The sequence below is a fragment of the Aptenodytes patagonicus genome, chromosome 11 (assembly GCF_965638725.1).
Source record: "Aptenodytes patagonicus chromosome 11, bAptPat1.pri.cur, whole genome shotgun sequence".
NCBI lineage: Eukaryota > Metazoa > Chordata > Aves > Sphenisciformes > Spheniscidae > Aptenodytes > Aptenodytes patagonicus.
Window position 1 is genome coordinate 10,113,847 of NC_134959.1, and position 23,738 is coordinate 10,137,584.

The following is a 23,738-nucleotide window of genomic DNA, read 5'->3' on the forward strand; positions in this document are numbered from 1 at the left end:
CAGTATAATTAATAAATAACACTTACCACACGGTGACATGAAGACAGAAGGGGTCAGCATGGAGAAAGCAACACGAGTGGCAGCAGCACGACGAGGTCTGTCCTCCCGTCTCATACGCGCACACCGCCATCAAGCAGCAGAGAGAGAAAAAAAACAGTTTCTGGGCTATGGTGCCACACTGATTGACTGGCACAGCACACGCACAAGGAACCACAATAAACATTATAATCCAGAGAAAAATCCTGGCCCACTCCATGCCCTCAGGTGTCCTCAAGGAATGACGGCTTCACAGGCATTGCCCTCCTGACGTGGCTATCACTGTGACTGATCTACGTTAACACCTGAGCTGATTAGGACCACAGTTATTACTGACAGGAAGACTTTTGTTGGCAAGTTTCCATACCGGCTTCAGGCAAGAACAGAAACTGTTTTTACCGCCTTTGGAGACACTGAGGTTGCCAGCCGGCAGCAGCGCACGCTGAGAGCCACCTCAGCACCGCAGGTGCGTTCTGGGGAGGCCCAGCCTGGGACCTGCACCAGGGGAGCCACCACCCCACCGAGAGAAACGAGGACCGTGAGGCTGCAGCTCGTCTGACAGGAAGGGCGGGGGCCCCTGCAAACACCTTCATCGAAGGATCACCACAAGTGAAAGGAATTAGGCTTCCCGGCCTTTGGGAGGGACCCAATCTTGCACAGCTGCTAGATAGCACACATGACCCTGACTTGAAATCATGGAGGGAGGGAGGGAGGGAGGGAGGGAGGGAGGGGAGGGGTGGGGTGGGGTGGGGTAGGGTAGGGTAGGGTGGGGTGGGGTGGGGTGGGGTGGGGTGGGGTGGGGTGGGGTAAGAACCCAGCTCTCCCACCATGGCGAAGCAAATGCAAAAGAGGGATTCCAGGCTCAACAAAACAAGGTGTTTAATATAAAAAGCAACAGGTTTGGGATTACTGTCACACCTGCAGTAGCTGTGGCCCAAAGTGAAGTCTGGCTGGGGCTGCGTGGCAGCCTGGCACCTGCACTGGGGGGGCCCCGCCATGCCCTCAGACCCCAGCACCCCTCCTCAGGCGCTGCCGCCTGATGTCCCAGCTGCAACAAGCCATAACAAGAAAAATATCTCCTGTCCACAGGAGCGTGCAAATCACACCAGTCTATCCGTCTGCTATTATTACAAATGCAAACAAAACTGAAGTATTTTGGACATTGCAAAATTTGGGGTAGGTTGCATTTTATTTTGGCCAAATTTGATACAAATTGACAAATATCTTCATCTACCCTTAATCTGTAGTCCTTCAGTAAAATAATTGTTTCTAGTCGGAGAGACATGCTCCAGCTAACACATCCTCCTCTCTTCAGTACACTAGTCAAATAATAACCTAATAATAAGCTAGCGTATATGTATTTGGTTATTTACAGGAAGCACATTCTAAACAGCACATGTCCATAAAATAGACAGCACATTGCTGGTAGCCAGTAAAGACTCCCTCTGTCCAAAAGCCTGCATTTATAGAGAAGACACATCCCCGAGTCATCCCTGTTTCTGTAGTGTTGCAGTAGGATGAAAATCAGTGAAATCCTGATGGCACCTTCTTCACAAAAGCTGTGACAAAAGTAGTTCCTATAACTCTAACGGAGGCTCAGCGCATCTGAAGCAAATAAACTTGGCCATTAGGTAATCATAAATTAGTGGTGACTTTCATAAGTTAGTGATAGCATCGTGGTATATGCAATAAATAGATCAAAAGAGGTGGAAAATCTGAGCCTAAGCAAAGTACTGCATATGCTGTGGAGTCATTGATAGCTGTAGATGAGCTGTGGAGCCAGGTAAGCTTATGGGGTTTTAATGTGTGATTAACTTTTGACTTGTATCAAAAGAAAATTTCTGTCCAAGGAATTTCATCCGTGAATTTTGCACAGAACTGCTTCAGAACTGATGTGTCTGTGTTGTATTTTATTTCCAAAGCTACCTGCACTGTTCCTGTAATTTCAGCTTCCCCTCAGGGGTGCATTTTCTCAGGAGATCTCCCCGGGAGATTTTGGATGGCATAGCGCTCCCATTTTTCCACTTGAGAAATTTGGAAAGACATGTTTGAGTAAATGCAGAGTTTACCATGCACCACGAATAGCACCCTGAGATACACTGCATGACAGCTTTAATTGACATGGCTCAGTTCCTTAGCACACGGAGGTGCATTGCTATCCCTGCATCGCACAACAGTGCACGTGCACAGACAGCGGTTGCCGAGGATGTCTGAAAAGCAGTGTTCCAGGAGGAGGGACTTGCTGAAAATCCAGAAACCACCAGCAGGCCAAGTTCTCAATTTTTTCACTTCCTGGGTCAATGGCGCTCCATTATTTCCCCAGGCCTTATTTATCAGTCTTCAAAACCACTATCCCAGGATGTCTGTCTCTTTCTTTAAACAGCCATCACATCAGAAATGCCAACAGGCAGTAGCTACAGAATGCACAATGTCTAAACAAAAAACTCAGGCCCATAAGGTGAAATCCTAACCGTGATGCTGTCATTCCTGTATTCTTTATCTGAGATTTAGCAGGTGTGCAATCCTCTGTGGTTTTTTTTTTTTAACAGGTGGAAAATGTCATCTTGTCATGAGAGGTTCCATGTAAAACACTCTAATGCTGTATTGCAGTGGTTTATATATCCCAACGTTCATCACCTAACAATGAGATAGAATAGCTTTTTCTATTCTCTGAGCCATAATTTAGTTTGTCAGTTACTGGCAAATATGTTTCAGTGTTGCACCCTGCAAACATGTCAAAATATCAAATGCACTGTATTGTTAATAATATGGTTGCAAGTCATTCACGGCAATTAAACTTGCATTACAATTAAATCTCTTCTGACCATAATGATGTTCCTGTTATGCCATTTTATTATTGCACAGTGAAAAGTACAAATAAATGTATACCTAAAAGAAAATGTAATGAGGTATACTCACTTGTTTTAAGTGCTTTTAAACATTGTCCTTTGGAAATATAAACTAGCATAAAAATATGTGATACAAAGATTTCACACAAAAAAAATATTTCTTTTTTTGTTGTTGTTTATATTTCTCGACCAATATGCCCACTGATTTCCAGTTATATTCCAGTACTAGATATTTTATCTAATAGATATTTTGAGCTTTGGCAGTAAATTTTTAACTGTCATTTCCCAGCTGAGAGAATCAATGAAATTATAGTACTATCAGAATAGCATATCTGAATTCACACACTCAGCTAGCAATACTGCTTTGCAAGTATTATTTAACATTCTGTTGTTTTCGTCTTCATAATCTACTTTCTTCCCGTAATATATTGCTATGTTGCCTACACTAGCAAAAAGCAGGAAATAAATAAAAACTTAGCCAACAAAATTTTGAGACCAAAACTCCTTTTCAGGGGATAAAGAAAACTATTCCTTTCACTGGACCTAATACCAAGCCTTCCTTTCCCATAGTTCTGATACTAGATATGTAGAAATTTCTGGCTAACTCCCATTTGAGAAGGAGGCAAAAGTTACTTTTTTGAGGACTTTTTTTTTTTTACTGGAGTTCTAATGCACTTTACCCCACGTTCTGGAAAGATTAATTCAAACCAAAATAAGCAGAGACAAGGAATACCGGAATGATGGAGGAGATATTGTAGAAAATAAAACCTTTGGCATGCTTAGTCTTAGCAAATCATTTTATTTATTTATAATAAATAAAATGTTATTTATAGAGGGCAGTCATATCCTACTGGAAAAGTGAAACCAAACCCTCCAAATACCATACTTTACAGGTGGAGCTGGAGTCAGTTATGAAAGGAGCTAAGATGTTGTGGCTGCTAGTTATTGTCAGCAAATAGATTTATTGCCCCACAGGGCTTCTTGTAGTTCAGTGTTTGTCCCTTGCCATGATAGTAGAGAGCTGAGTGATGAAGTGGTCATGGTGGGTAACGGAGGGGACTGAGCCAGAATGCAGTTTCAAGGTGAGCTACCTCTGCAGGACAACAGCCAGATGATGTCTTACCTCTCACGTGTAGGTTTCGAACAAAATCTTTTTTTTTTTCCTAAATTGCACTAATTACCCAGTCTTGCCTTGCAGGGAACATTAGTTAGTCATTAAAGCACAGTGGTAGGAATCATAAGGTTGGATTCTCTCTTAACTCTTTCAAAGCTTTATTGTATTTTTTCCTAATCTTCATCTGCACCACTGGAAACAGTATTTTGCTGTCTCTCACGAGGGAGCTAGCAGATAACATGGATTATTGAAATCACTTTCTGAAAACTCTCCAGGCACCTATCTGCATCTGTAGATGTCTAAATGCATTTAAAATCTGGCCTTAAAGTCCTCCAGGTTGGTAAAGCATGGCTAGAGAAGTGCTACAGAGGTGCAAAGTATTATCTCAGTTATTAAGTATACCCGTTTCCTTGGATACAAGTCAGGCTAAATCATGCTCCTTTTTTTGCTATATGCTAATAGGCTTTTGCAAATTAATTAATGAAGGAATTGGGCATACTAAGAGAATTACTTGAATGATGCCTGAAGGATTACGAGTTTTTCAACTTCATTTGCTTGAAAAATTGAAAGTAGGCACAAAATGTCAGGTTGTGTGTCTGAGTCTTTATACTGTACAAAAAAAAAGAAGTAGAAAAAAGCGCCTTTTTTGTTGTACAGAAGCAAGGAGAGTCACCAGAGAGCTTTTCAGCATTCCATGTTACTCCTGTTGCTAAGGAAACTTTCCTTCATCTGTGCTCAGTAAGGCATCCTCAATAATTCCTCCACAGAAGGATGGCATTACAGATCAGTGTCAGAAAAATCAGCTGACAATTAACAAGAAAACTAGTCACTGCAAAGTTTTAATAGGAGAGTTCCCAATTTCTTTTATAAAGCCCAGGATGATTTGTAGTAGTAAGGAGCCTGGAGGAACTATAGCAAGCCTGTATGATTACTCTCATCCCGACAGAATTTCCTTCAAGAAGCAAAATAGAAATGAACAAGAATAAAACTAATCGTTTGGCTTGGATTTTGTTGGCGTTGTCCCGTTAGCTTACATCCTGTACACTCTTGATTGTACTTTCTAAAAGACAAAGCAAAAATCTCCCTCTCAAAAAGACATACGTGTTCTTTACTATCATCTCTACTTAAGACACCTCAAAGAGAGCAGGAAATAAATCATCAAAATTTCTGTACTTTGTACTTTCACTATCTCTACCGCATGTGTCCATTTTCAGTCCATTACACACACACCACCATGGCTTTCAATACCATTACTCACAAAACAAGGTACCACTTATCATGAGAAAGAGAGCAGAGTTGTCTCTTATAGAAATAATAGGTGAGAGTGTGCTACCTAATTTATGTTGTAAGATTTCTTATTCTTTTCCAGCAAAGGTTTACCTGCTTTCATTATATTAGTCTTGAAATGTAAGCCAGCAGCTAACTTTATTATGCCCTTTAATATACATCAAATATTCTAAAAATATTACATTTCCTGGGGGACTTTGGAATCATGATTCTGCCACGTTTCACAATACAGTAAGGAAGGGGGTCTGCCGCTACAGCGGAGCCCAGCACTGTCTAGCTGACCTCCTTTCTCCAGCAGCATTTCATCACAGATACGTCAAGAAGGAGTGCAAGAAATGGGGCTCGTACAGCATGACCCTGCTCTGACATACTTTCCAGAGAAGGCAGCTTCCAGCAATCACTAGTTAGAGAGGATTAAACCTATTGCTTTACCCTGTCCATTTTGTTTAATATTCACTAATGACCTTATGCTCTGTGCTTTTGTCTAATTGCTTTTTAAAGCCATTTGCACTTTGCCTAGTGTTAAAATATGCGTATTATTGGTCCCAGTAGTGTTGCTCTCCTAGAAAATGTGATACAGGAGACAGTAGACCAAATTTTCATTTGATGTATGCTTATGTATGATAAAAATGAGAAAAAGGGAAGACTATGAGACCCTTTCTCTTTCCTTATGGGAAGCAGTGGCTACCTTACATTATGCCACTTGTAGTATTCACTTAGAAAGTACTATGCCTCCTGAAAAGGAGATGAACCTTGTACGCTTTACCCTCCTATTCCTACTCCATGGCATGTCTGTGCTTTATGAGAATTTCTGGTCACACTTCCACCACCTTTGGTAGAAAGTCTATTTCCAGAACAAGTTTTTGTTTTCCTCTTTGAGGCTATTTTTTTTGGCATACAATTCCTACCTGTTCCAGAACTGAGATGAATACAAGTTTCAGCCGAGATATAGTTCACTTCTACCTTAATCACCCAATGTAACCCAACAGTATTCATCCTAGGAGATACACAACTCTAACGCACGCAGAACTGGTCTTTCATCTTCAGATCTGGATGTGGACTCACCTGATGCAACTCAGGAAAAAGGCATACCTTTCCAGTGGCATACTTCCTGAAGAGATTTTACTTCATTTATATAAGGGATTTCGATAATACTATTTTCTTATTCAAACTCCTTTGTTTTCCAGGATCACAAGGTTTTTTCCTTAACAATGTGCATAGCCTTCAGCAGGAAGTCTGTGTATGTGATTTCAAGCCATAAAATGTTCTTTCTTGTTCCTTCTTCATCTCCTGGATGAGAGCCCACAAAACAATCTGGGCACCTCCAGCACCAGTGCGTGACCTATTACACTGGCCTGTTGAAAGTGACCACAACATTACTTCTCTGGAACCAGCCAAAACAAGTCTTACCCAACTGTGGTGTATAAAACTGTAATTCATTCCCTCTTTCCAACAAATTGAGAACCTCAAAGGGAACCATTTCTTTTCAGGTGGCTTAGGTTTTGCTCACAAGACCTTAGTTTTCATCTTGGTTAGCAGTGAATCTGAAGGAATGGAAAACACTAAAGTATTGTGGTATGTCTGGAATATGAAAGATACATTCTGTTGCTTCTTTGATGTCTCATGAAAGAAAACTGAAAGAATACAAATGCAATATCATTAAAACACATTACTAATCCAGCAGGAATGGAGAGGCTTGTGCATTATAAATCTTTGCTCAATACTACTTCAAACTATGATTTGTAATCTATTGAGGAAACTGTCATGAATAATGGGTTTCAAGATGACAATGAATTTTAAACTTCCTTGAATGAAATATGGATGACAATGTTTTACCACCATTTTGAAATACCTTGAAGCGGCAGTTGCTGGTTAGAGAACAAAATCCAAATGGCATGGTTTAGATATACAGAAAAACGGAAGATAATGATGCATGAAATAAACGGAGAAGAATTGAGGAAAATACTGGAAACTGGAAGTGCAGAAAACAGTTTGACCCACCAGTGAGCCTAGTCCTATTTCTATGGAAATGAGCTCATTACTGCTAATTTTTTTTTTTAAGCCCCTAGTTGATTCGTGAAGTGCTTTTTGAATTCCGATAAGGGCTTCGTGAATCACTGAAAAAAAAAAAAAATTTGAACAAAATATCCAGAGTCAAATGATTACCAACTCCCCTACATTAATCAGCTGTCTGAGTACTTTATATAACAGAGCATGCACTAGGAGAGCCAGCTTTTTCCCCTGGTATCATAAGTCTATAATGTTTCGTTCTGCAAAGAAAGGGGATCATGCTTCTGAAATCTAATTCTGGATGGTTACTCCATCCAAGAGCCTATATTAAATAGGAAAGACATCTTTGATTTTTTTTCCCCTGCTGTTTCCATGTTTGATCTGTTTTCAAAATCAGCATCATGAGAATTGGCCATAGAATTGCTTCTCGTTCCTCAGAAATAAAAGCATCTGTGGTATTCATACAAACGATGCTTTCACATTTGCAACCAAGTCAGTATTGGCTGTAGGCACTCCTAAGCAGGCAAGGGAAATGCCGGAGGGCCAAAACACTGGTTCTTCTTAAACCTTCAGGATGCTGAAATAAAAAATCAAATAAAGCAATGGATTTAAATAGCAAGTGAGCTTTATTTGTTTTATAAACGCAGCAATTTTTAAGACTGTCTATAGACATGAACAGATTACGTCTGTGACAGATGTATTTTAACTGAACAATGCTGACTGACTTTACATGTTATACATACAGCATCTACCCTGAACACCTTTTATTAATTCTCTAAACACTTCAGAAAGAAAGCCCTTGGCAAATTCTGTGACTCTCTGCTAATTGGCTTTGTACTAATTTTCAAGGTGTGCATAGGTCATGAGCATTCTCCAGCATGCATCTTGTAACAACGCACTTGCTAGAAATTACACAAAATAAATCTAAGCCTATTGCATGTAAGTGCATTGTGTCTCTTTTCCAAAATCTTTCACATTGTAGAAATGACTCTATATATCATACTTCAAACATGACAAATCGAACAGAAATAACCAGTCCTCATCAGACACGCACAGGCCATGCTGTCCTGCGAATGTGCATTCTGTAAACAGTTATAGGACTCTGCACTGTTAATTGCAAACAATGGGTTAATTGACATTTGAAGTGCAAGTATTTGGATTGGCTTTTAAAAAATATTATCTAGAGATGGATGTACATACACACACCATTCTGCAGTTATGACAGACCTTAGATGATTTTCATTTTAAGACCAACAGGAGGCTGAAAGATAAATTTCATGATAAATTACATGAGGAATTACACTGCTGTAAATAAGAAAAAAATTGACATATATGACTCCACTGAATTGGTACAGATTTATACTGATTTAATTTTTATAGAATTCAGAATTAATTTTGGAAGAAGGTTATAAAGTTATAAAGCATTATGTTATTCAGTTAATAGCATTCTTAATAATGCAAAGACAGTACTTTCATTGTATATATTCCCATACATTTGGGCAGGATGTGAGACACCAAAGCTGCTTTGTTAAAATACTTCCAAGGTTTTCTTTTCGCATCTTGCTTTTCTACATTTCTCAGGGCACCAGAAGCATAAAGAAATCAGCATTTGAAGAAAAACAAAGACAGAGGATTGATGTGGAAAAGGAAAATATCAAAAGCTATTTCTCTTAGCTCTGAAATCTTATGACAAAGTTGTAGAGGTGAATACAACTTTGGAGTAAAAGTTTGTGTGCTCTGCTTATGAAGCACAAAGTGAAGGTCCAAAAGCCCTCTGTTTCTGAGACCTTACACTCCCAGGCTTTTTAACTGCATCTTTATTTTTGACATTATTGAGGTCTCATTTCATTTCCTGTTTCCCTCACAGGAAGGCTATGGTGTAGGATGGAAGAACAAGTTACTATTTCAGGTTATTTAGAAAAAGATAAATAATAACAAAGATTATTTTCTCTTTGTTACTTATTTCCACTTATAGCTGGAAATAATGATACTTCTTCGTATTCAGTTCTTTGAATTCAAGATTATGAAACTCCTATTCAAAAGAAATTACAATATAATAGTATCATTACAGATTAACAGAGATCAGTACTCCCTTAAGCTAGGTGCAAAACAGACCTAGACCAACAGGTAGTTGTCATTCCAAAATTTAAAGGACAGGTAAAGTACAGTAAAATGATAAAAAACAGAAGTATCTTGTTAGTGCTGCCAATCAGAACTGGGAAAAAAATTACTTTTTCTTTATTTTAATTATTTATATGGGGTTATTATAACAGAGACTAAAAGGATATAAAGACAAAGAATTCAAAAAGTGAAAACTGAAATCACTGGGAAGAGAGGGAGATGATCCTGGGAAGCAGATGGAGCGTTTGAGGTGGAAACACTCTAAGGAAGGCTGCTGGAAGCAGTAGTAAGTCAGCACAAGGGAGAATGTCCAGAGAAAAACCAAAAAGTATTGCTGTTACATCTCAAATCAGGCTATGCTCTCTATGCCCTCTCTGATAGTTTTGGTTAGCCCAAACTATCCTCTTTCACAGCTGTGCTTCCTAGCTCCAGATAGACAACTCCATCTCAAGTCAGACTCATCATGGAAGCCCACAAAGTTTTTAAAAAGGTACATGGAGTATTGAGTATTTTAAGTGTTTGTAATATTTAAGCATAAAAAAAATATTGAGCACACTGTATCACTTCATATCGTAAAGATTATGTACAGCATGCAAAGTTGAGTTAGAAGTTTGATTTACAGATTGCACAAATGCTATTTGAGTGACAAAGGTTACCTGTCCTTTCCTTACTGAAGTTCTTTAACTGTAAGTTCTTTGGTATAATTTTGTTTTAAGGCTAAGAACTATGTAATGCAGAAAATTCCAGTTATGCAGCTTCATATAACATATAAGGCTCACTCATTACCATGGAAAACAAGATAGTCCAGTTCTGCTGAAGAAATTTCACCAGCAGAAATCTACTTTGTGGCATCCTACCCAGCACAATACAGTAACTGGAAGAATGGGATCCAAGCACTCTTTGCATGGCTTTTTTTTCTCTAGAAATTTAAGTAGCTGGACCTTATTCTTTTATTTGCCTGCACTTTTCTACTAGTATTATATATTAGTTTGCCTTTTTCAACAAACCGTCATTTGATTGGGTGAGCATCATACTTTTAACCATTTTTGTTTAAGTATTTTAAGAATACTAAATCATTGTCCTGGTTTCAGCAGGGATAGAGTTAATTTCCTTCCTAGTAGCTGGTACAGTGCTGTGTTTTGGATTTAGGATGAGAACAATGTTGATCACACACTGATGTTTTAGTTGTTGCTAAGCAGTGCTTACACTAGTCAAGGACTTTTCAGCTTCCCATGCTCTACAGACTGAGAAGGCTGGAGGTGCACAAGAGCTGGGAGGGGGCACAGCCAGGACAGCTGACCCAAACTGGCCAAAGGGACATTCCATACCATGGGACGTCATGCTCAGCATATAAAGCTGGGGGAAGAAGAAGGAAGGGGGGGACATTCGGAGTGATGGCGTTTGTCTTCCCAAGTCACCGTTATGCGTGATGGAGCCCTGCTTTCCTGGAGATGGCTGAACACCTGCCTGCCGATGGGAAGGAGTGAATGGATGCCTTGCTTTGCTTTGCTTGTGTGCGCGGCTTTTGCTTTCCCTATTAAACTGTCTTTATCTCAACCCACGAGTTTTCTCACTTTTACCCTTCCGATTCTCTCCCCCATCCCACTGCGGGGGAGTGAGCGAGCGGCTGCGTGGGGCTTAGTTGCCGGCTGAGGTTAAACCATAACAATCATAAAAAGTTATATTAAAAAGAAAATGCTTTTGTCTTCTCCTAGTTAAAAGAAATTAAATCATACAGAAACATGAATGGTTCCTAATTCTTTGCCCCTTTTTCTCTCCAGGCTAGAATCTGAACAGGAGGCAAGCTCATATGGGAACCCTCGCTTTGGCCAAACTATAAAGCTGGTTGTGACATGGGCTGAGACTGACATTCTTGTTTAGCTCCCAACAGCGGCACTTAATTTCCTTGAAGGGAGAACGCAGTTGCCATAACGCAGATGTCCAAACCCACAGTTTCCTGATGGCTACAAGTATTCCCTAGTATTATGGCTTACCAATAAACATCTAACTAGCCACACGGCACTAGTTTTGCTTATTTAGAGCTACTAGGTGACATTAAGAGACTTGATGCAAACAGAGTAAATAGCTTCCTAACACCCCTTTTCTAGGAAAGCAAGTGTTTCGTGGGCACTTCATGATTACGACACGTATTGAAAGAGACACGATGCCTGGATAAAGCAACCTTTGTGTTACACTGTGGTTTGTGCTGTAACGTTTGATAGCTCTGCCATCACAGGTCTCAGTAAAGAAGCTTTGGTTGCTTCAAAGAATCATTTAAAAAAAATGTCTGTGCTACATTAACATGCCACAAAAATAAAACAATAGAGCTACTTATTCCCACTGTTAGCCAAGATAACACTACTTATGTATCCATAAAGAGCACCTGCAATGCTTGGCCCATCTGCAACATTCAAGTCTACTACATGCTGTACAATAAGCCAGAAACTCTTTATTAAAAGAAGTATTTCCAGAGATGCCTTAATGGTGTTTCCTTGCTGTATGTATGCAGCATATTATTCTTCCAGACTCCCTTTCCCTCCCCCCCCAGGATAGACACATTCACATTTACATTTTAAAAATCATATAACAATCCATGGCCAGTCAATATAAAACCACCAGAAAAATAGTATCATTGATCCAAATACACAGCCCTGATAAAGTTGGTGCACTGAGTGACTACAGAGACTAAGCAAGCCAGTACTCAAGTGGTTTTCCTTGTAATTGTATTGTGCCTTCTCTATCCTCCTTAAGAACCAAAAAAATACTGCATTGTCAGTCTCTATGCCCTTTCCCTTTGTGGATTAAAAAGCTCTATTGTAGTATATTTACACTTCTTAAACAAGCATGCTGAATTAAGAGCATTTACTCGAAACCTTTTTTCTGTAATACTGATTAACAGTACTTTCATCTAGAAAATTTTAAACACATGTTTTACTTTTCATCATATTAATGTTGACAGACCTCCTTTATCAGTACTTCAATTAACAGCAGGTAAGGGTGGCAAAGTGAGTATGACATGCTATTACTTCTGCTTGATTTAAAGTCTGCTTGTTTCAACTCATAGTTGAAATTGTCTTCTCTCATACATTCCCCGGATTACTGTTTCATGTAAATGTCATTTTTGCTGTCCAAAACATTAAAAAACCCCACACCAATGCTACATAACTACTGTCTCCTTCTGAGAGACATGAGGGAAGCTGTATGCTTTTGATCAAAGACAAGATCCCAACTTCAAAGTAACACCTCATCCGTAAATATATTACACAGTACTCTTAGTAAAGAAAGGGGGACTCCTCGATTTCAAATAACCTAAGGCTAATACTGTGGGATTTACCCACATTCGCAGTTTAATCTTACTCCTCTGAATACTTACAGAAAATTAGACAAAAAGATTTTAACGACCCTGGGTTCTAGTCTCCTCTTATATAAATAAGTCTGATAGACTGTAGTCCAATACTTCATTGGAAGAACACCCGGCTTATTGTGGACTGAGAGAAGAACGTGGAAACATTACAAGTTTCAGAAGCATCAGAGATTTTTTTAAAACCTAAGTCTTCCTTCCTGTGACAGAAAGCAGTGGCTATACGCCTGCAGATGCTCTACCACTAATTTGATTGGGATCTTCTAATATTTTTTTGTATCACCATTAGAGATGTTTTCATTATTTCTTTCATTGCTGCCATCTAGAAAAGCAAAACTAAATTCCAGATTCTCTTCAATGGCTTCATCATTTGAAAATGTCTGGAAAGGACATTAAGTTATTTCATAATATGCTAATCAGCATGGACCACGGTGGTATCAGATCATACAAATAACATTAACTATTTAAGAGCCAGCTACAATGCTAATATTTGCACATGCAAATAAACAGTTTGGAGTGGGCACAGAGGGTTCAGTTTTATCATCAACTGACAGTATAATCAGCAGTGCGAGTGTGCAGATATCACTCTCATCTGCATGTAGTCAAAAGGAAGCAGCCTGAGACACCGAAATCAATGACACTTTTCTGCACAAAACTTTTTTTCTCCAGAAGAAAGAAAAACAACATAATACAGTGATCTAGGTATGCTTTATAAATCCTATTAATTTCATTATGTCTTAAAAAAAAATCCAACTATCTGAAAGAAACAAATTTTGGTTTTCAGAATTTTAAATTCTGAGGTTATTTTAAAATGTCCTGTTGTTTTAGTAAAATTTCTATGTCTCACAAAAGTAGAAACAAAAAATTTCCATTCACCTGAAGTGAATGTTCAATATGACAGAGAACTGTAGAAGCTGTTATTTCTAATTAGGGATTAAAACCTCTTGAACACTCAAGACTGTTAATAAGCTGAAACAAGTCTTTGTTCCTCCCATATTTACTCTCAAGGTGTGCATCTTCTCATTTTCACTAAATGTATTTGCTGCAGTAAATGCATAGCCAAAAGAGCTTGGAGTTCCTTCTCTGGATTTGAAAAGGATCAGTTCCTCCTAGGATTCTAAAGGAATATTTTCACTACCGAGCAAAGTATATTCCTTAGTCAGAAATTTAGCATTACTGCCCATCATCTCCTTCCTTCGCATACCACTTACAAAAGGTTATCATCATGACAGGCAAGAAGGGCAAAGCTCTATATATGGTCTCCAAGGTGTGCTAGGCTTCGTGCATCCACATTGCAGTGCTCAGCTGTCCCCACCTCCCATCATGCGCCCTCACAACCTGCTCTCTAGGAGAGACAGGAACTGAAGCAACTTGCTCGCACTATGTCAGCAGTAATATAATTGCATAATGGATGTTTGGGCTGTACAGTAGAAGATGCAGCCAGGAGTGTACAGCCCCAGCACTTCCTAGCCTCTTCACATCACAAGTAAATGCTTGTTTGTGTTTGCGCTACACATGTGTGTCTGGGCATGGACTTGGGTCCAAACAACAGACCTGTCCAAGGCAAGAGACCTAAGGCAAATTTGACCCAAATAAGGTGGTTCCCCATCCTTTCTGTATCAGCACTGCTAATCCACAGTAAAACTTTCCTCATCATGAAAATGCAGATCGTGTGGCAGCTTTGTTGTTAAAGGTCTGCTGGAAACTAACAGCCACGGAACAAGACAACACAACACAAGCCACTAAGTCCTACAACATTTATATAAAATGTGAACCTACAAAGATGTTCTCAATTTACACAAAACCAGATCAGACACTTTCCAGGACTCGTGCTGTAAAGACCTGACAGTCACTGTGTCATTAGCCCAGAATACGTATCCTTTAATATGCTTGGTTGCATCTTGCCATCTCTATACTATTGTCTTGCAGTGAAACTCCCACAGCTTCTTGACGGGTGAAAAATTAAACAGTATAGCAGGCATAGAGGGAATGTGCAGTTTGTACAAGCTCAGATTTAACTGAAAAGCTAAAGGCATACCTGGAAACACTTTTAAAATATCTAAAATTCATGAATACTTTTCAGTTTGCAGCTGAGACATAAATACATGTAATGAGCATGTAACAGACATCTTACCTCTCCAGCATGGATATATATCTGCTGCTTCACTCTCCCTTGGAAGCAGAGTGATTTAATGTGCTTTGCTTGGCAAGTCACCCTCCAGCAAAATAAATTTAATTTCTGCTGCAATCAAAAGAATTTAAACAAAATCACCTATCAGCTCTCCCTAGGTTCATTTATCCAAACGTCCGTTTCAGTCTTTATTTTCAATATAGAGATATTAAACAAGGTTTGCTTGAGGCAATCTTTATGATTCTCTAAGGATAGGTGTGAAGACTACTCTTAGATGGCCACATCTTTCACATGCATCATATTTCCTGAGTCTATGATTATATGCAGCTCTCTGTGAATAAGTCGCTTTCCCAGTTATGCTCATTTGCATCTCTCTGTCTTCTAAAAGCAAAGGTCTGGCAAAGAAAGGAAAGATAGGGGACTCTCTGTGTTCCCTATGACTCTCCCACCATGCCCTGCACATGCCATAGTCAGAAACTTCCAAATGCATCAGTCTCCAAGTAAACAAGGAATAAGAGTGGCAATGTGCTATGAAGCAAAATCAGCTTTTAAAAGATATATTTTTAATTTTAAGCCTGTAGTTGAAGTTTTAAATAATTGCTCCAGCAAATTTGTAGGCCCAGCCTTGGTGATCATTCGGCGGCAGTGTGGAATTGCACAGGAGCTAGGCATTCTTAATTTCCCTTTCCTTATACTATGGCTCGCTGCTTCATACATCACATATAGTGCATGAAAATCATTGCAAAACACACCCTTTTGCTCAACAAAGTAAGTTTTTAACCATCCTGCTCTTTACACAATATTCAAACCATCAAAGCTCCTGCTACTTAGTTTTGTCATATGATTTATTAACCAATGGAATCTGAATATTTTCCATGAAAGAGAAATTGGAAATCATATTTCTTAATTCAGACACGCATCTTAATTTGTACAAGCAGGATCTGCACACTTATTAATACAGTGTAATAGTGTCATGTGACCATGATTTTTCACTAGTCATTAGTGAAGAAAATTGTCTAGCAACCACTGAATGCTTGCACAGAACAGGTCACGATTATCTTTTCCCATTAATACGCTACTGTCACAATGTTAAAATGCTAAAATCAAGGGCATCTCGATGGATATTTCATAAGAAGAACAAGCTTCTTTTTTCATGTAGATTAACTAAACAAATTATTTATTCCAATCTATTCACATAGATAATTTTAAACAGCATTTCTAATAAATTTTAGACAAATATGTTGAAAATCTTATCTCCTATTTGAAACTGTACAACCTTCAAAACTGCCTAAACTTAGCAGCTCCTATCGTTACACTTGTTCACAAATTTTCAAAAAACCTCACAACAAGGTGCTCAGAAAATACTTATTCAGCAAATGTTTCATGGCACTATCTTAATTTCAGCAAATTTACAACTTCAGGATGCACCATCACATATTTTACTCTAGAAGGAGGGAGGCTGACCTGTCCAGGGAGATCATGTTGTGCAGGTAGCTGGAGGAGGTCAGAGCCCAGCTCTAAAGCAAGGAATTTGAACCTGAAATCTGTCACTGGGATTCTCAGGATCTGGTGTCTGACAACGAATTCAAAAAAAGGTATCATCAAGATCATCAAGGAAATGGGAGGTAAGGCTCTCAGACTTGTAGGATCCTATATCCATAGAAAAAATATCCTCTGAAATCTGGGAAACTGTCTAGGATCTGCAGAAACTGGAGGCTGAGAGAAGTCTGTGAATGCTGAAGTCAGTCAACTCTGTTTCAGTTCAGAAAACGAAAGCTGAAGTAGCCAGGGTTTTGTTTGTATGACTGATTGTTTGGTTGGTTTGGTTTAATACCTATTATTCTAAATGTTCCTCCCACAAAATTCTTAACAATTCCAGGTAACATTGTGAATCATGATGAAAACCTTTCCTAAATTAATTTTCCCCAGAATATATCTACCAAAGTTTGGGATCTCTCCTTCGGAGAGAGACACTATGTTGGAAAAATGAGGTCACTGACTTGTTTTCTAACTGAACATTGGAGAATCATGCTTCCATTGCCTAGGAATTCAATACCAGTCAAGTAATTTTCCCCACCTCTCAAACATCTCATATTCCATCTCGCTGTAACAATGAAATAAGAATGTACCTCACATTTTCCACAAGTATTCTGCATCTGGTTTTATATAATATTTTACCCCCAATTTGGGTTACAATTTAGCTTAATTGTGCCAAATTATCAGCAGGCCATCTTTTGCTTGAAATCTTTTTCTTCTCTCTACTGTCATTTTTACAGGCAGCTCAGCGGATAATTTTATGCTACTGCAGTCACACAAGGCAGATTCTAATATTGATCTGAATTTTCCCCTTGAATATGATTTGCATTCTTAGCCTGATCTATTTTTTTTTCTTCCCATAGAACATGATTTACATTCTTATGTCTGGCTGCTTCATTTTAAAGCCATCTTGAAAAAGTCTCTTTCTAATCATCCTTCTAAATTCATATGGGAATAACTCTTCCTACCAATGCTTAGGAGAGGAAAATCTCAAATAAATTGATGCTATTCTTGCAAACTATAATGACTGGAAACTGTATTTGTTGATGGAAATTAGAGACTTTTTTATAGCTTACTAATAATCTAGCTCTGGGACAGCTAATTACTACGGATTGTCATGTCTGAATACTGAGGAAGTGCATTCAATCTTTCGGCTGGTCTAAATAGGAAAAAAACAGCAAGATCAGCCAAAGACCATCCTTGTGGCATAGTAGTCTCCAGTATAAAAACTTGTTTCGCATAAAGCAAGAGACACGCATTTTCCTCAGATTAAACATAGGTAGGTTGGGGAAAATTAATTTCCCTGTAACCACGGCCTGTTTCTACTTGCCTTCCCTACTCATTGCACATGCGTCAGAGGGGGCACATTCATTCAAGCGTATGAATGTGGCCTCACTCCTTTTGGGCTGTTGGACACCCTCCGGACTTGCTTTTAAGGCTAGCTCCTCTTTCATGAGACACAGAATTGCACCATTCAGATGACACAATCCATTATATCCGACTATCAAAATGAAGGGGGAACCAATAAAATCAAAGTGTTTAAGTCTCATGAATTTTGCCCAAATTTAAAAGTACATCTGGGACAAGAATCATTGACACTTACGTTCTCCGTTGTTCTTCCTAAGTTCGTTCACTCTGCTACCTCAGTTTCTAAAAGCACCTATTTTTTTATTTTTCTTTTAATATGAAAAGAAAGGTGCCTTCTCAAAATTCTTTCTGTTAGGTCTGAGTGACAAAAATTAGTTTACCTTGCTACTACATTGTTATGCCCTTACCGTTATTACATTCATCTTTTTCCACATACTCTTTATTCACTAGAGGTAGTAAATATTATATTTACAGTTCTCAGCTGACATATGACAGTTGTCCAAAAACACTGGAAGAGTAAGAATAGGAAACCACATTTCCCTAGCATTTTTGTAGTAGAAGTATTGTATCACACTGGAAAGACACAATAGGGAGGTTTTGTACTTCACTGTTCTACTTGGTTTTAAGTTTATTATTGCAATGCATCGTATGGAAAAAGGAAACTGTCAGATTTTAGGAAACTCCAGACTCAGGTATACACGCATGTTGCGTGCCTCATCCAACATCAAACATTTGACTGGATCTTGATTACTTAAAAATTCCCCTAAGATGCCAGCATAAGAATTGTAAATATATACTAAAACATCATATTTTGCACCATAAACAATATGATCCTGGGGTTGAAAGCAAAAGACAGTACTAATGACAGAGGTTCATGTTGTTTAAAGTATTACTGGCCAATATACATTTAAGTGACAGGTAAAAAATGGAAAATCTATGGTGTATTTCCTGCTTGTATTAACTGAGTACTACTTTTTCCAAGTCATTTGAAGTTCAATTCATGTTTAAATAAACAAACAAATCATTAGTAAATTTTAATAAGTCTCCCAACTAATTTGAATCATTAACACTCATACAGATGCTTCCACTGAGCTCAATTCCCCATTCATACCTGCCTTTACCCACAAGCAGAAAAGATGGGTGGGCCAGAGAGGAGTTGCAACTCTATACTTTGCAGAAGGAGGGAAATCTGCCCTGGAATAGTGATTTTGTGGGACTGGCAGAATATCTTCTGCATCATCAGAAGCTGCATCTCTATGGTGCTCCTTTCAGTTGTAACCTCTGTCAGGCCTCTCATCCACCAACACTTTGAGTGGTACCATTTGGCAGAGGAACCTGCAAATCCAGAGTGTTTACCTAAATAAGCCACTTTCACTGCAGAACATGCCCCTTAACCAGACCACAAAATTGCAGCACATGTATTTAGGTGGGATTTCTTCATAAAAGAATAACAACTCTGCATTTACAGGACAACTACTTTTGCCATGAAACAAAATATTACACAATGCAAGGTATTCAGAATTTAGTCCATCACTATAATTAATGAGGTGATCTTACACAGCACCGCAATCTACAAATTACACATTTGAACTAAATCACATTTGCCTGTGCTATAATTTATAAGGCTTTGTAACTTCCTAGGCCTTGTATTCGCCCAAACAGAGCTGAAGCCCAAAGTTAATAGCTTAGTGACCTTACACAGTAAGTTAAGAGATGTAGAAAACTTTAGAGGTTGATTCAGATCTATGATAAGACAAATCACTCTCTAGCGAGGCCTGAATTAGCTTCTGGAGATGTCTGTCTCTTCATTGATTATATAGTGAGTGGAGGATGATTAGGCTCCTAACCTGTGCAGTTAGAAGGGACAAACCTCTGGCTGAGCATTCTTGGTCCTTTGCCAAATTGGGCCTTTTAATCTGTAACATATTTTACATCCCCGCTTTATTAATGATCATGTCAATATGCTCAGAGTCTTTACTGAGACAAGAGAAACCAATGCACAATATCAGAGTATGTTCAATGGAGTTTAACTTTTTCTTTTTAAAAGCACAAAAAGAAACATGCAAGTATTTGGCTACAACTACACTACATAACATTTCTCATTGTTTCATATACGTAACTTCTTATTACTGTTGTTCTGATCATTAATCTATTTCTTTGTTGCTGTTATGCTTTTTGACCTGTATTCTCGCTTACGGAAGTCCTTCTGTTCCTTTCTGTTCTTCCGGAGCAGTTTCTTGGTGTTCTTTAAGCTGTAGTAGCCCATTAGTCTGTGCTTTTGTTTCCTGGTTCTGTGCTACCTCTTAGTGGATGGAGGACATACAGATTTTTTTATTTTATTTTATATTTTGAGATGCTTGCTTTCCTCATTATTTTAAGGCGTTAAGTAATTACTCTCCTCTTCTAGCTATCATAACACAATTAATGGGCTGATTTTCTACAAAGGTCAGTCCTTTGAACAGTGTAGTACAATCATGGGAATAGAAATGAGGTAAGTTAGCTACCCTGACTTCTCAGTCTAAAGAAACTGCGTATTTCTGAAAAGGCTTTCAACCTGTTAATCAGATTACCAGAGGGACCTAATCCTCTGAAATACTGATTGCTCCTCGATAGTTCTTTTTTATACTCCATACTGCCCCATTAGTGTCTTTTACTAGAAGTGATGTCATTCAGCATCCTCCATTGTCCAGTAGCACCCTGAAGTAATTGATTCTTTCCTGTGTCCTGTATTTTATCAATGAATATATTACAGAACAGGGTAGAACAGGAACCTAAATATGCACTATTAAAACCAAACAGAAATCCTATCATAAACAGATAACCTTTGGAATTAATTTATTATTAATATAAATATAATATCATCCAAAGTTATATTTTTATTTGTGCCTGTATCATGTAAATATTTGCTATTTGGCACTGGTGTGAAACATTCATTTATTAACAGCTTTTATCAGCTATTTCAGTTCCTTTAAGCATCTCTGGAAGATGCCTGTGCTTTATACAGCTAAGCTCTTTTGTTCATGAGTGAATTCATATGTAATTTTATACATGATTTTTATTTATTTTCTATATCTATATATAAAGATAGATACAAAATACTAAAAGTCCAGCAGCTGCTTACTTTAACCTGGCAATGTAGAATTGCCATTTGTATCGTGTGCATCGGTTTGTTAGGAAATCCAGGGACTCTGGAAGAGCTTTAATCCATGCAGTTGGTAGTCTCAAGTGTCAACACACCTGCATTAGTGGCACACCAATACTTTGCCAAGAATTAAAATACCAAAAGTCTTACAGCACTTCTGAAACCACCACCAACACTGAAGCAACAGATTTGACACTTGAGATTACAATTGCATGAGGGAAAAAACATAAACCTTTTCAAGACCAGCATAATGTAGGAATAATTTCAGAAACAGCTCTTAATTTTATGTGATGCATGCATGATATGCTTACGGATGGAAGATAGGGTCTAAGGCCTCCAATAACTAAATATTCATTTTCAAGATTTTGAAAAGGCTTTCAAATGCTCGAAAGCCTGCTGCCGTTCACCTTGTAGGCTGTATGTAAGCGTCTATGCATTATATAACATGACTATATTAGCAGCCCAAGGGCAGACTAGAAATTGTCAGTTGAAGGAGTGAATTCTCTTCCTCAGGCAAATACATAACTGCTGTTAATATCAGGATTCTCACAAATATGCCACAAGAAAAGGGGTTGACTGGAGAAGGGAGGTGCGAGAGACAAGGCATAGGGTTATCTGTAAGATATGCAGTGATAATTTTGTTCTTGCAAAAAGAGAGAAGAGAGGAGTTAGGAATTACTAGATTAGAAGATGTTTAATAACCTTCAAAGTACGAAAGAGGAGAGTATGTAGAGGATGCCTTCAGTATGAAAAATGAATTAGGTTTGACACATGAAGTGGTTAAGACACTGAAAGATAAGCTATCTTAATTTGGAAAAAGCTATGAACACTGGGTATGTTCCCTAAAAATCATTTTGCTCTGCTCCAATGGTCGCAAACACGCTTCTGGGAGGTGCAGTTAAATCTGTCAGAGCTTCAAATAGTTACCTTCTAGTACTTGGCCTCCTCCTCTCTTACCTTCTCAACGCAGAGCTTGCTTGTTTGCACACATCCCTCACAGAGCAATTTGTTCTGGTTCTGTTCCTAAATTTCATTCATATGACCACAGCCTAAGAATGAGAGGATATTAATTAAACAAGAATATCAGTTCAACCGTTAGTCTAGTACATGAGGTCAAGCAAGGACTCCACATGGGCTTGTATGACCAGAGAAAGACAAAGGAAAAGAAACACCTGGCTTCTGATCTGAAGGAGATTTCCTAAAACCTCAAGAGATTGAAATGAGGTTGGGGGAGCTTATAGCTGAACTGCAACACTGTACTAATGAATGCCATAAAAAATACACAACACAAAGCAGAGGTAGGCACAGAGAGCGTGCAAAGAGATTTTGAAATGTTCTCCAAACAAGCCCCATAATCATGAATACAGAGCAACAGAGAATTTCATATTTAGACTTATTCAAGTTTTCTGAGTCACAAATTAGCACTTTTAAGAGCTTATCTTTTTCCCAATTGACTTTAATCAAGTGTTTCAGAAGCTGGAAAATGTTTTAAGTGAATAGAGCTCTTAAGCAGAGAGCCCAGGGAACAGAATAGCAGCTATTTTGTACTCTCTTTCAATGTTTTTGATTTGCTTTTTTTCTTTGTTGTTGCGTTTTTATGGTTTTCAACACAAGTGAAGCACCACAGCTGTAGGTTTCACAAATAAAAAGAGAGGCACAGGCAGAAAGAGACCCTTGCAGGGACAAGTTCAAGCAAAAATTTAAAATAATTTTCTTGACAGTGTCAAGCTGATCATCTTTTAAGTGTTCACTTTGCTATGATCTCTAATGCACTTCATGTAGACAAGAGACTGATATTTGCCAAATGACAGAATCCCTTTGTTTTCCAATATACTGTATGAAAACACAGTCACTTTTACTTTTTAAATAGTATCTCAGGGAAAAAAAATCAACACACTTCATAATGCATGTCTTAAAAGGGCTTTAGCCAAACAAACTCAGGCAACTCTAGTTAAATTTTAAGGCAAATGGTCTTGGAAAATTTGATTAAAGTCTCCCATGAAACAAACATACCCTGTCTATATCTGTATGGCAACACAGGAGGCAAATCTTGGAGAATATTGCATCATAGCAGGCTCATGAAGTATTTGTTCTCATTATCAAATATATTGAATTGTATCTAAATATGATCTCTTTAACATACTGTCACGAGATCTTTCCCACAGTGCCTTACAGTGCCTATTTAATTATCATCTCACACATCTGTCTACTCTCCCTGTGTCACCTACTGTAAAATAGCACTACCTTCCTCCCCTTTGTTCTGGAGCTGTAAGCCATATGAAGCTGAAGCCATATGAACTGTCTTTCTCACTTTTGCCTCTAAACGTCTGTACAAATTTAATTAATATCAGCAAATAATGGGAAATTAATGCTTGCTACTGATACATAATGTGAGAGCTATCAGCCTACTGTTTGCTCAGTATGATGCTATGTTATGATCCTTCAAACTGAACTAAGCTGATGGGAGCCAGCCTAGGCGCTGATCGGCTGGATGCAAGAAACTGCTCATGGGCTTCTCCGCGCATGTTTCTGTCGGTGTCGTGACGGCCCGCGCTCTCACTCTCTTTAAAATGTGATTCCTCAGAACAACTGAAAACAGCAGCACTGATTGTGCACGTGAGTGCAGCCAGCCCAGCTACTGAATGGAGATCTGGGTCTTGCCTCTGTGCTGCTGCTCGCTCTTCCTCCAGCTGCCTTGTTTCAGAAAGAGCAAAATCCTACCTCCCTTCCTTGGCCTCCTGCACTGACGGCACAGCCACAGGAAGACGGCTTACCCAGAGACG

General features: G+C 38.6%; 1 long non-coding RNA gene across 1 annotated transcript in view; it reads right to left on the minus strand.

Moving 5' to 3' along the window:
* LOC143165426 (uncharacterized) overlaps positions 1-301 on the minus strand; it is a 113,824-nt gene extending 113,523 nt beyond the window's left edge. Inside the window, exon 1 of the long non-coding RNA XR_012996253.1 lies at positions 27-301. This is a non-coding gene — a long non-coding RNA (uncharacterized LOC143165426). The remainder of the gene's footprint in view (positions 1-26) is intronic.
* Between the last annotated feature and the right edge of the window lie 23,437 nt (positions 302-23,738).